Raw genomic sequence first — 14,332 nt, forward strand, 5'->3', positions numbered from 1 at the left:
CAGAGGAGATCCGGGAAATTACAGGCCAGTCAGCCTGACTTCAATACCGGGAAAGTTGGTAGAATCCATTATCAACAACAGAATGAGTAGGCACATTGATGAACATGGGTTATTGAGGAAGACTCAGCATGGGTTCTGTAAGGGAAAATCTTGCCTCATTAACCTGTTACAGTTCTTTGAGGGGGTGAACAAGCATGTGGACAAAGGGGACCCAATAGATGGTGAGGCACTCCAAAGGGATCTGTTGAGGCTGGGTGAGTGTGGCAGATGAGGTTCAATGTGGCCAAGTGCAAAGTAATGCACATTGGGGCCAAGAATCCCAGCTACAAATACAAGTTGATGGGTTGTGAACTGGCAGAGAGTGACCAAGAGAGAGATCTTGGGGTTGTGGTAGATAACTCACTGAAAATGTCAAGACAGAGTGTAAGGAAAGCCCCCTACTTTTCACACACATGGACATCGTGATCACCAGTATGGTTGCCAGGGTGCCTGGAGTTTTGACTCACACACATCTGCTCTAAGAAGTGGACTTTGCCCACGGTTTCTAAGGCTTATGTGGATACTATAAGCCTTAGCTTTGCAGCAGCATTCTACATCTCTGGATGGTTGTTAGCCAGAACTACAGACGAGCTTCCAGCTGTTCCTTGTGTGCCCAGTCTTGGCTGCTGCAGTGGAAGAAGCCATGCCACCATGTTTCCAGCCTGTTTCCATGAACCAAAGGCTAACACCACCAGAATCCATCTTTTTTTCCTGACCATATCCAACAGCCGCTTCAACTTCTGCATAAGGCAATCAAGCTTATCCAGGCATGGATCCTGCCAGACCACTCAAGCCTTTGTCTAACGAAACCCAGGACAAAGACTGGTGCCAGGAAGAAGACTAAGGAAGAGGAGGACAATCTTCAGCCAAAAGCCAAATTCCATTGTAAACCAGGTGTTACCTAGGCCAACATTTGATTCTCTATAGTCACCTTTTTAGATAAATCCATTTAATCTTAAGTGTTCCCCACCCAGTAATCACTTCTATTCTTCTTCCCAACTGTCACTTAGGAGCCTCCCCCTGGTCCGTTTCAATCTGAAAGTTCTCTCAGGTATCCAGGATCCAGGCAAGTCCATTGGTCAAGAGCAAGCACCCAATTATGTGTCACCAATGCACTTTCTATTGGCTACTGCAGAAGTCCAGCCTTATGGTCACTGCAGAGCCTCCCCTTTCTCCTCCCCTATACCTCCCAGCCCCTGAGGGTCTAAGGTAGTCTATTTAACCTCTGACCCAACTCCACTCATGTGTGCATCTAGCAGTACCCCAGTTCCGCTGTCTAGATCCATCCCCAATTCTGGCCGCAGTTTTGGGTCCATTTCCCCTGTCCTCTTATGTCGCCATTGGAGCCTTCCTTGAAGACTACAATAGGTAAATATCACCCTGTTTGTCTACCCATGTGATGTCTCTATATCTCTCTATATATTTCCTAAGACTGTATGTATGATTGTATGAGTATTCTATCTTGTATGTATGCCTATATTTTCTAGAATAAATTGTAATTGTTTTACTTAATTAGAGTCCCCATTATTTAAGCATTACTCTCTGGATGGTTAATCTTGTAGACATAGGTAAAAAGATCCTGAGTGAGCCAGGTGCCCACCTGACTAATTCCCCAACCTCGTTTTGAGGGCATTTTGGCTTACAAGAGTGCGATTGCAATAAAAAAGACCAATGCCATGCTGGGAATTATTAGGAAGGGAATTGAAAACAAATCAGCCAGTATCATAATGCCCCTGTATAAATCGATGGTGCGGTCTCATTTGGAGTACTGTGTGCAATTCTGGTCACCGCACCTCAAAAAGGATATTATAGCCTTGGAAAAAGTGCAGAAAAGGGCAACTAGAATGATTAAAGGTTTGGAACACTTTCCCTATGAAGAAAGGTTAAAACGCTTGGAGAAATGTTGACTGTGGGGTGACATGATAGAGGTTTACAAGATTATGCATGGGATGGAGAAAGTAGAGAAAGAAGTACTTTTCTCCCTTTCTCACAATACAAGAACTTGTGGGCATTCAATGAAATTGCTGAGCAGTCAGGTTAAAACGGATAAGAGGAAGTACTTCTTCACCCAAAGGGTGATTAACATGTGGAATTCACTGCCACAGGAGGTGAGGGCGACTACAAGCATAGCCAACTTCAAGAGGGGATTGGATAAAAATATGGAGCAGAGGTCCATCAGTGGCTGTTAGCCACAGTGTGTGCGTGTGTGTGTGTATATATATTGGCCACTGTGTGATACAGAGTGTTGGACTGGATGGGCCATTGGCCTGATCCAACATGGCTTCTTTTATGTTCTCTTATGTTCTTAGGAGCATTCACACCACTCCTGCACATGAATGGCACAAGGATGATGTGCCCCAGCCATTCAGATGGCTGGAATTGCACCACGGAGGCACAGTAAGGAATTTGCCACTGGGAAGTACCCAGTGGTTATTAAATGCAGGTTGAGGCATCAGAAGATGAGATAGGTGGGATTGTGAGGCAGGGGCCAGATGTGTGTGTGTGAACATGCCTCTTTAATCTCAGGATGGGAGTGGCTATGGTAGGGCAAAACTCCCATCTGATTGTACCCAATGATGTAGTGCTCAGTCAACAAAGCTAGATGAATAGAAAAATATTTCTTGTTTATTTAAATGTTTATACCTCACCTTTTCCATCATCAAACATTGACTCAAGGCAGTTTACAAGGGCAGGAATATTCCACACTACACAAAGCATATTAAAACTACAGCAAATTTTTTAAAAGGTCCTTAAATTTAACTGTACATCACATAAGAATCATAGAGTTCGAAGGTACCTCCAGGGTGATCTAGTCCAACCCTTTGCACAATGCAGGGAATTCATAAATACATCCCACCCCCCATGTCCCCTGCTCCATGCCCAGAAGATGGCAAAAAAAAAAACCCTTCCAGGATCCCTGGCCAAACTGTCCTGGAGAAAGATTACTTCCTGACCCCCAAGTGGTGATCAGCATTCTCTGGGTATGTAAGAAAGGGCCATGAGTAATAAGCATTGATGCAACCCTTCCTGCCATCCCTCTCATGATCTGCCCAAGATCACAGAATCAATGTTACTGTCAGATGGCTATCTAGCCTCTGTATATATAACTGTACAGCATTATTTCCTGTTCACCACTTAGTCTCATTATCATCTTTAAATAAAAAGGCTTTACAATGCCTCTGAAATTGTGCCAACACAGGAATCTGCTTGGTGTCTTTTGAGTGAATGTTCTAAAGAACTTAAGCCACAGCTAAGGATAGTGTATTCAAACTGTGACTGATCTAATAGACTTCAGGGACAAACTCAGGCGAAAGCCATAAAAAGACCTAAGTTGGCACATGGATTCGTATTGGGAGTGATAGCTCTTCAGGAGTGTAGTTACTAGACCACATAAGGCTTCAACAATAAATACCAGCCACTTGTCTTTGACCCAGAAGTGACTAGGCAGCCAGTATGGACCATATAAAATTTGGGTGATATGATCAAATTCTCGCTTTAGTTAATAAATGAGCAACTGTGTTCTGAACTAAACAAAACTTCAGAGTCACCAGTCCTGAAGTTATGGAGGTATGGATCAGTATGGCCAGTTCAGCAGAGTTCAGGTATGGAAACAACTTAAACACTTGCCAGGATGGGGTGTCACAACTGCATCAACATGATCTCCCAACAACAGCAAAGAATCCAATAAAATTTGCGCTGGGAATCTGTGAAAGGAAATTTTTTTCAGAGAATCTCACCAACACCAAGTCCCTCAGTACAGGATTGGTGAAGGATTGCATACTTGGCTAGATTAATCTGAGACAGTATTGTAGTCAACTGCCAGGTTTCATTCATGCAAGTCAGATCCCCCTTATCCACCAATACTATCTCATGTATACCGGAGAATTTATGTTTAACTGGTTTGGCTGCGTCAGTATTCATGCAATATGTTCAGCTAGTTCCACAAAACAGCTCCTTAGGTTTTATTGAAAATCATGCTACAGTATTGGACAGTCTAGCTTGAGGGAACTAATTTATATCTCTTGATTCCATTTATGATAGTCTTCAATACATGAGTCAGGACCAATGTTCCCTCTAAGCTGCAGTCTTGTGAGCAAAAATTCTACGTTGTGAGCTACTGGCATTAAAGTTGTGAGCTACTGCAAAAATTGGTTTGTTCTGAGGCCATTTTTCCTGAGCTACGACAAAAATGTGTGAGCTGGAGGCTAAAAATCCGTGAGCTAGCTCACGCTAACTCAGCTTAGAGGGAACACTGGTCAGGACCATCAGGTGGGTTGTAGAATCTTTATAGAGCTGTCATTTTTTGCTACTCTTAATTCATGGGGGAGGGTGGTCTCTGAATCGCTCTGTTCTGGTCTGTTTCTTGCTCTGGAACACCTTCTGGTGTTCAGCTTGTTTTTCCTATTCTGTGCTTTCTTCCCCACTGTCCTGGCCTTGACACTGGTGAGGTCATAATTCCTTCTAACATGCTCATGTTGTAAAGTGCATATATCTGTATTTTATCTTTCTGTGCAAAGAAAGTGTTAAGAGTTTTAATAAAGACATGTGTAATATTTGTTCATGTCTTGCACCTCTCAAACATCTGATGTTTATTCTATGTGGCTCTTATGTTAAGCAAGTTTGGCCACCTCTACTCTAGCACATTCTCTTCTTGTCTCTTGGCCCTGATGTCATGTGAATGTGATAACATGTGGGTTCCATGCTGTTACTTAGGAGTTAAAAGTGGGGCCTAGCTGTGGAAAAGCTGAAGACCACTAGTGTGGTAGACTGGAGAATTGTTTGTGGACTGGAACCCTTTAAGAAAATGGGGAAAATGTGGATTTGTAGTATTATTTATTTGTGCTTATCATTTGTAGGTGATAAGCACAAATAATTTCTTAAAGCTTCCATCATTAGTCAATAGCCTTTACCTTGAGGAGGGGGTGTAACCATTTAATAGCTTGTTCATCTCTAATTTCCTGCAACATAGTGCTAATAATTTAGTGATTACCATTTCCTTAGAATTCTGACAGAGGATGGGTAGGGAGGAAAAGATGGGCAGCTTCAATAGTCAAGTTGAAAGGTTTTCTCATTGATGGTTTGATATTATTGTCAGTTGCGAGAACTGCATATTGAAGAAGGGAGTCATGATCCATATATGTATCAGGCTTATTTTCATGATTATTTTTGCCAATATGCTTTATTGTTGTTGTTTTCATTTTCAAAGCAAACTGTAATCCAGCCTCAGTCTTGTTAAAAAAAATAATAGCAGTTTGCAGCTAGTTATCTCCGCAGAGGTTGTGTGAAGTGGCTTTGCTGCCAAGGGACAGAGGGAGTTGCATGGATGTGGCCGTTTCACATGCATCTCTTGACCCCAAGGCAAGGGTTCATATTCTGCATATATACATGTACTTTCTTGGGGGGCAGTATATGAGTGGAATACTGAGTCTTCAAAAGTCCAAGAAGGTCCTTAAATATTAAACACTTCTTGCCATGCTGGGAAACTGAAATTCAAGGTAATGATGTTACTCTGAAGGGTCTGTTAATAGGGCAAATAATGAGTTACTGTTCTTAAATAATGTCTTGGTTAGGTAACAGGGCATGTCTGTATTGTAAGGGACTTTCTTTAAGTGAAGTGAGTGTCAGGTTATTGTCCTTCAAACAACAGTGGTTCATTTGGTCCTGGATGTATGAGGGTCTCTGGAAGTCACAGAACAAAGCTTTGAGTGGGATATATGTCAGTTTTCCCATGGGGATCTGGCTGCTTGCTCAGGAGGTCCAATTTGATTGCACATAGGAGGTCCAATATGCACTCAGGAGACCCAATTTGATTGCTCAGGAAGTCCTATTTGATTGCACATAGCACATAGCCCTGATCATGCTTCTCTAGTTGATACAAAATAGAGTCTTTCTCTACCTCAAGCTGCACAGAGCCTTCCTCCAAGGGAAGGAAGTTCTGGCTCTTGGCAAGGATGTGGAGTCAGCAGGTAACAGCTTTGACAGGTTGGTGAAATGGCTTAAAGTCTTCATAAACTAAACTCTATGTAGGTAAATACAATTTATACTTTATAACTATGAGGGGTTTGTGTATTCTCTGTAATTGGCTGCATCCAGGTAACAACACAAGGAAAAAACAAAACAAGATAATAACATAAAATAAAAATACCTACTACATATAACATAACATATATTCCATTATATGCTGGTCTCGGTGCTCAACTTGTACAAGTAGGCTTATTTCAGCTCCACACTTGGCTATGAAGTGAGTTTGGAAAGTCAATATCTTTTGTGCTAACATCTCACAGAAATGCTGTTAAAATAAACAACCCCTGTGCATGCCAAACTCTTTGAAGAAAGAGCAGGTTACAAATGAAACAATATTGCCCTATGCAAAACCTCAAAAAGAATTTCAATGCACTGACTTTGGCAAGTCTTTAGGTACTGAAAATCATGTGTGCGTGTGTGAGAGAGGGAGATGGACTTTGATGCTTTACATCTATATACTGTTTGGGGCCCATCTGCAGATAGCTGAGTCTGTGGATCAGGGCTTCACAGAGCCTACACAAATATTTCTGCAAACTTGGGTTTGCAGTAAAATCTGACTTAAAAAAAAAGTGTGTGTGGGGGATTAATTTTCCTCAAAAGTACAGAGAACTCAACTACCTCTTGGGGCCCAGGGCCAGCACTAGGGAGTAGGCAAGGTAGGCTGCTGTCTAGAGTGGCATCTTGCCACGAGCTGGCTCCTGCTGCTCTTCACCACTACCTTTCCCTCACCTGCCTGGGCAAGCCAGCAGCTCACACAAGGCACCCGGGAGAAAGGCCAGGCATGACTTTTGTGGGCACCTGCCAGGAGTAGCAGCTAGCTGGCTGTGCTCTCCCCCTGCAACCCTGGGATGGTCAGGCTCAGCTTTGCTGTGACAGCCTCCATCCACAGAGACCAAAAGGCAGTGAACCAGTGTGGCTGGACTCATGAGTGCCTCCTCTCTTTTGCCCTTCACAGCTTGCCATAGTGTGGCAGTGGCAGGGGAGAAGGCAAGGTGATTGGCAGCCTGGGTGGCACTGAAGTGCAGTGTGGCAGGTGAATGAGTGACTGACCGACTGACCGAGTCATTCCAAAGGGAGGGAGAGAGGAGGCTGTGCCTGCCTGATACCTGTAGCTCAGCAGCTCATCTCAGCCCAACCGGCAGCAGCAGCTGGACCCGAAAAGGAGGTGCAGTGAGTCCCTCTCATAGTCCTGCAGGGTTGGGGAGTAACTCATGAATCAAACTGCAGAGAGAGGCAGGAACAGCCATGCAAGAAAGCTCGTTGCTGAATTCAAAGATACTGATCTGTCTAATCTTGCAGGAACTTATTCTTCCCCCATCATCCTCAATTTAACTTGTTTACAGCAGCAGCACCCATTACCCAAAAGTAACATAGGGTATCTCTAGGGATTGTCCCAGCCCCCATGGCAGCCATTTGACAGTTGGCTGTGTGCTCCCTAATCCCTGGTGGCACCCAGAAACTGCTCTCAGAATTCCAGAACTGCTCCTTCACAACCCTCACCCCCTAACTACAGCATACATGAAGCCCAGGGACTGCTGGAGGGGCATGTAAAGCAAAAGGTGTCATCATTAAGTTTCCACATAATAGGGTTCTTCCGGGTTATGGCGCCTAGAGCTCAGGGGGGTCCATGGATCGTCCTCCTGCAGCCCCTCTGAATCAGGCGGTTGAAGGGATGCCACAGATGCGGCACCCCCATAAGGAGATCCTGGAGGGGTTTCCTTTCGGCATGGAACATTTGCAGGAAGCAGGGCATAGCGTTCCTGTCCTTCTTGCATGACCCGAAGCTTCACCACCATAATAGCTAATACAGCAGAAAAAGGTGAACACCCGAATGCTTGCTTTCTTTCCATTCAATAAGCTTCTGATGTATCACTTCTCTACCCCAAGCACGGCAATTCTACTTGGCAAGTAAGTGTGCTTTCAATACCACTGGCTAATGGAGGGGAGAGTGATCAGCTGGGAAATGAACAAAAGAAAACCAAAATGGAACCTTATGGCGCAGTTAAAAAAGCAAGACTGGAAATCGAGACTGATTGAAGTTCTGCAGATAGGAACAAATGGCATGGAATTTTTCCTACTGTTACTGAGAGGGAGGATTGCATTAAGGAGCGAGAAGGTACGTTTTAGCCAAAAAGTCAAGATGTGGAAATTCTTCAAGAAGGATTTTTAAATTCTCTCTCTCTCTGTGGATAGTCGGATATGGAACTCTCAACAAGAACTGACATGCGATTTTAAAACTGACGTGCGATTTTAATAGGCAAAGTGAAATTTTTGGGTTACATTAAGTTGTACTTCTAGTGTAATATGGATATAAGAGCTAAAGGAATGAAGAGTTTTGAAAAGAATTTTAAGTAAATAAATAGTCAATTTGGATTCAATTTTAAGAAGGCAGACAATGTAATTAACTTGTAACTGGGCAGATCTTGTTGGCAGTCAGATATAGAATTCCCAATAAGAACTGATATATGATTTTAAAAGGCTGAGATTTTGGGGCTATATTTCTAAGAAGGTAGACAACATAATTATCTTGCAACTAGGTAGATCTGCACTTAATAGATAAATATATTTGCCTCTTATGCTTATTTTAATGATATTGTTAAATTAATAAGCTAGTTTTCATTTTCAATATGATTGAGTTAAGCAACAAAAATCAAGATGTGGAAAATTTTCAGGAAGAAGGGTCTTTGAATTGTTGTTTCCTCTGTAGGTAACTAAATATGGAATTTTTAATAAGAACTGATATGCAATTTAAAAGGTCAAGTGAGATTCTAAGGATGAAAAAGTTTTGCAAAAAATGTTAGATAAATAAACAGTTAATTTTGGATCAATTGTTAAGAGGGCAGACAACACTACTATTTTTTAATCTGTATGTTTGTCTGGAGAAACTGTCAATACTGAGATAGTCAAGCTAGTATATTTTATTTTTAGCTTGTTAAGGTTAAAGATATTGGTTTCATATGTTTATTTTAATGATGATACTGTTAAACTAACAAGTTAGTCTGTGCCTTCATGATATTTCATATATTTACTCTAATGATGATATTAACTTGTTCAGAAATGATTTAGAGTTGGGAGTGAGCAGTGAAGTGGCCAAGTTTGCAGATGACACTAAATTGTTCAGGGTGGTGAGAACCAGAGAGGATTGTGAGGAACTCCAAAGGGATCAGTTGAGGCTGGGTGAGTGGGCATCAATGTGGCAGATGCGGTTCAATGTGGCCAAGTGCAAAGTAATGCACATTGGGGCCAAGAATCCCAGCTACAAATACAAGTTGATGGGTTGTGAACTGGCAGATGAGAGGAGTGAAATAATGAAATGAGCTGAAACAGGAGGAACCAAATGTAATGTCTTAGTGATTGTTAAGGTGCAAGGAGCAGAACCGGGTACAAACATTTAGTAACCATAGCACAGGGGTAGTAGCCATTGTTAAAACGCAGAAACCGAAAAGAAATAACACGGCTGAACAAGCCATGGCAACAGTAAGATTAATAATAGAGATTAATCAGCAATAGAAATTAATCAGCAGCAAGTACGCAGGCGTAATCAAGTAATGAATATTAACTGACACACCCCACCTCGGGGAAAAGTAAATTTAAATGCACATGCAATGTATGTAACGGGAGGGGTACATATCAAGGAGGGGGTGAAGTAGGCGTGCCGGGTAGCCTGTACCCTCTAAGTACCTCAGCCTATGGGGAAAGGAGGAGGGACTCATCGGCCGGGAGTAAAGGATAAAATGGCATGTATGGAACTAATCAGGGAGCTCGTTGAAAAGCGACTCCCCTCTTTCTTGATATCAATAAAGTTGTATACTTCAAAGGAGACTCCCGACTGACAGCTCTTTTTCTTTGCATCTCCTGGAGGGGCCAGGGGAGGCATACAAATTGTCTCTAACAATTGGGGTCTCGTCCGGGATCACGTGACCTGTCGCCAGCCCACTCAGCGAACTCCAATTGGGAAGGTGCACCTCGTGAGTATTTCACGACCCATTGGATCTCCGTTGGCTGGAATTGGAGACAGCTCAAGACCCGTGACACTGTAGATCGCAGTCAGTCGGTGACGCTCCAGGCAGGAGGGGCCTGCCAGGCAGGAGGGGCCTGCCAGAAAGACGAGCTCGCACAAACTTGGAAATCGGGACGTCCCGTCTAGTTAAGGTAAGACCGCGGCAAATGGGAAATAGAAGTTCTCAGTTTAAAGAGGGTAACGGATCTGGGGAGGCTTAGGGAATCCCCCAGATACAGGCAGACAGTCATTTAGCACTGATGCTAAAGAAGCTAGAAGGATAGTCTTTGACTGTTTGAATAAGGAGAAGATGGTGAACTTCTCTGTTTTTGTGTGGCCAAAGTATAAGTTGCGGGGACTTATCTGGCCTCCCTTTGGTAGCTTTGATGAAACAGTGAGACAGCTGTTAAACATTTATATTAATGAAAGGAGGCCTTGAAATGAGGAATCCAGTTATGTGGGGGCATGGATGCCTCAACCAGGATCACTGGTCTGCATGATGAAATTTAAAAGGGAAAAACAAAAAGAAATGGTTGCTTTTAGTGTGGCCACAACAAAGGGAACTCTCTTGGCTAAAGTCTCTTGGGGAGGGACGGTGGCCCAGTGGTAGAGCATCTGCTTGGAAGCAGAAGGTCCCAGGTTCAATCCCTGGCATCTCCAAAAAAGGGTCCAGGCAAATAGGTGTGAAAAGCCTCAGCTTGAGACCCTGGAGAGCCGCTGCCAGTCTGAGTAGACAATACTGACTTTGATGGACCAAGGGTCTGATTCAGTATAAGGCAGCTTCATATGTTCATGTTCAAGTCTGGATACCAGTCTCCAGGTGTAGCCAGGAGACATCCTGCAATTTCTCTAGATTGCAGCTGCATTCTTAAAGTATTCCAGGAACTTCAACCTGGACATGGTTATTGGGTGATCTTTGTCAGATAATCCTCTTGTAGTAAAGAAAGTATTTATAGTAATGAGTGTTGGGAAACAGAGAGGGGAGAGAACTGGTCAACCCCCCCACTCTGTTGGAATATTTTTTTCCTTTTCCTTTCTTTTCCCTTCTTTTGTTCTTGTTAGTATTTGGTATTTGTAAAGAAGTGACTATCTTTACACTTAGTGAAAAGTGTAAGTTCTGCGTTGCATAAGTAAGCTAATTTGGAAATGTTGTTGGAACATTATAAAGAAATACATTATAAAGAGAGTGTTGTCTATATAGTCAGAGATTAAAAGTGTTTGGAAAGTAGTAAAGTGTTAAAATAAAGTTTGCTTTCATGGTTGGAGTTTAGCAGGATAACTGTGGCATAGAAGGTTAAAATAGCTGAAAGTGTTAGGAAGGATTTCTTTCTTTTAAAGTGGTGATAAGAGTTAAGAGTTTATTTTGGGGTACATATTTTGAGTAGCTAAAACAGATTCAGTTGCTTTCCTGGTAAATTGTTTGGCAAAACCTTTTATAGACCAAACTTTGAGCCTTTCTCCTGCCAGGAGACTGGCATCCTCCAAGTCCTAGCCCCTCCTTTTGGAATGTTAGGAAACAATACAATATGTAGCTAAGATGGAGAAGGCAGGTCCTTTCTCCAAGGATTTTTTTTTTCTTGCTGAACAGAGGTTTGCCTTAAAACAAAGCAGAGTTAAGTATTCAGAATGAATGTAAGATGAGAGGGTTTTTTAAAAAGTTTTTATAAATTAAAAGGACAGTTGTAGATAAATTAATTTTACGCATTTACAGCTTTTAAACCTGGTTTTTATCAATGTTCTGTAAATAAACAAGGAAGTTGTTGAAGCACAATTAGTGGGAGAAGAAAGTGCAATGTTTATGTCATTGGTTATAAAGAACATGATGCTTTAACCCTAAAAGGGTGAGGGCCAATGTTCCCTTTAAGATGAGTTGGCATGGGCAGGCTCATGGACTTCTAGCCTTCAGCTCACACTTTTTGTAAAAGTAGTCCCAGAGCACAACTGCCAGTACTCGGCAGCTTAAAAGGAACATTGGTAGGGTTAAAATCATGCACTATTTAAAAAATGCACTATTATATCAGAAGTTGTGGAATAAAAAGTGAGATATCTGAATTGGACCCCCAGAGGAAATAACATTCTCTTAAGCGGACTCAAAGTTTTAATGATGTGAATTTAGAGATTTCTAATCCAAAGGCAGGCAGGACAGATCTCTCCAGTCTTCTAGATGCAGTGGGGTGAGAATGGCAACCTTGTGTGCTGCCTAGAGAAATACTTTTAATAGTAGTTTATAAGCAATAAAACAGAATAATGCTAGTTATGACAAATTCCAGATTTCTAAAATGTAAAACTAACTTTATATTTGGAATCTGGAGACTTTTAAAGAACAAGGAATGGAGAAACATGATAATGTAAAATTTACAAAACCTCCAGATCAAAAAGCTAACCAAATCTAAAAGATGTTCCTCTACTCCAGGGAAGTGCTGGTTCTTTCCAAGCAGTAGAGGAGAAAAGGTGCAACGATATAAAGGGAACAAGGGGGAACAAAAGGCAAGAATAATTAATTTGGGATGGTCTGGCCAAACCTGTACTTCATGTTTTCAAATGTAAACTCTATTAAAGAGAAAGGGTAGTTTATTTAGGTTAATAAAACTCTTAAACATTTTGAAGGGAAAAAGAAAATGAAAATGCTAACCAGTAAAGGTGGGGAATTCAGATCCTGAATTTAGCAGGAGCTCACAGGAGAGCAGCTCCTGAACTTTTCTGATGGCACCACCTCTTCCTCCCCATCTAGCTACCTTGACTATTGAAAAATAGGTGCAACTGCATAACAATCCCTGGATGAAATCCACCAACTATTTTTTTTTTACAATACCCCTGATAAAATTAATATCAGAAGAATTAAGGATTGGTGAAGCAAAGGGAACAGTACAGTTAGTTATTATGTGTGTGCAGGTATCAGATATAATTTTTGGATAAGGTTATAGAGAATAAGCTAACTAATGTGGCAGTTAAAAAAAAAAAAGGCTAAAGAAGAAACAATAACAGGGTTTTGGGAAAAGTGGCATTATAAAGTTTAGTTGAATTTAAGGTATAATTTGTGTAGGAGACTGTAAAAGGAAAAACAGTGGCTCTCCAAGCCATTAATTAAATAAAAGTGGTTGTATGAAGGGAAGTATCAGGGAGTTCAAGCCAAGATGGATATAGGAAATTTGTGTGTTTAGGAAATTTTGGAAAAAAACCTATATCGTGTGTGTGTGGTGTATAAAAGTGGATAGTACTGAAATGCCTTGAGGAGGAAGGCTAAAATACTGTTTAGTGCTAAGGGATCAGTTACTCTACCTTGATATACCTACTTCTATTTATCAAAATGCTGCTAAAAAGTTTGCCTCAGTCGGGAATAACTGGCTGAGTTATTATGTGTTATTTGGATCAGCTACTGTCCGTGCTGTTTTCTTTCTTCAACAGAAAAGCCTTGCTGATGCGAACGCTGTCCCTACACCAACATGGACTGGGTGACTGGGTTTTAGTCAAGACTGGAAAGGAAAGGCCGTTGTCTCAGCAGTGGTTAGAACCTTGCCAGGTGACACTAACAACGTAAACAGCAGTTGGCACAGCAGAGAGTGGCTGGATGTATTACACATGGTGAAAGAGGCTCCAGCAGCAGTGAATTACATGGCTGATAAATAAAATTGTTGAACGGTAGCATAAAATCACAAACAAATAACTTTTAATTTAAGTTTTCTAAGTGTTAAATGGACTCTAAAAAGATTGTTTTATATAATTCATATCGTTTGATGCATTATTAGAACTTTGGAGTAGGAGTACGTTGCAAAAGGGAGATTGTGTAAACACATATAAGGTTAAGATTTACCAGAATGACAGGTGGCTGGACCCTATCATGTCGAAGATTGTATCTGATTTTACAAAAACTTCTGTTAATAATACTGATCTCTAAGGTCCAATGTCCTGGAACTGGAGGAAATACATGGATCCGCCACGCTCATTATATGTTCCAGCAACATGGGAAAAGCTCTAGATTAATTTATGAGCATCCCACATCAGTAGCAATGCTGAGTCTGCTACCTGGACTAATAAGTGAGCCCCCATTAGTAGTAGGGTCCTTACAAGCATTATCTCAACGATCAGAACGCGAAATATTGTTTGTCTCCCCCTCAAAAATAGGAAAAACCGGATTAAGGTGGTTTAGATACAGCAAGTTGACCCCAGGCTTATGTTTCTGTTGCATTCATAGTGGGGTATGGAACTCTATAGTGCCAGGCTTCAACCAGGCACAAGAAAGAATGAGCAAGCTGAGTAACTACAGCGCTT

General features: G+C 41.7%; 1 protein-coding gene across 1 annotated transcript in view; it reads left to right on the forward strand.

Moving 5' to 3' along the window:
* The window catches only part of ARHGAP11A (Rho GTPase activating protein 11A), a gene marked incomplete at its 5' end in the record, with an annotated part of 145,670 nt that overhangs the window by 67,163 nt on the left and 64,175 nt on the right, over positions 1-14,332 (forward strand).

Source organism: Heteronotia binoei, chromosome 21 (assembly GCF_032191835.1).
Source record: "Heteronotia binoei isolate CCM8104 ecotype False Entrance Well chromosome 21, APGP_CSIRO_Hbin_v1, whole genome shotgun sequence".
NCBI classification, from domain to species: domain Eukaryota; kingdom Metazoa; phylum Chordata; class Lepidosauria; order Squamata; family Gekkonidae; genus Heteronotia; species Heteronotia binoei.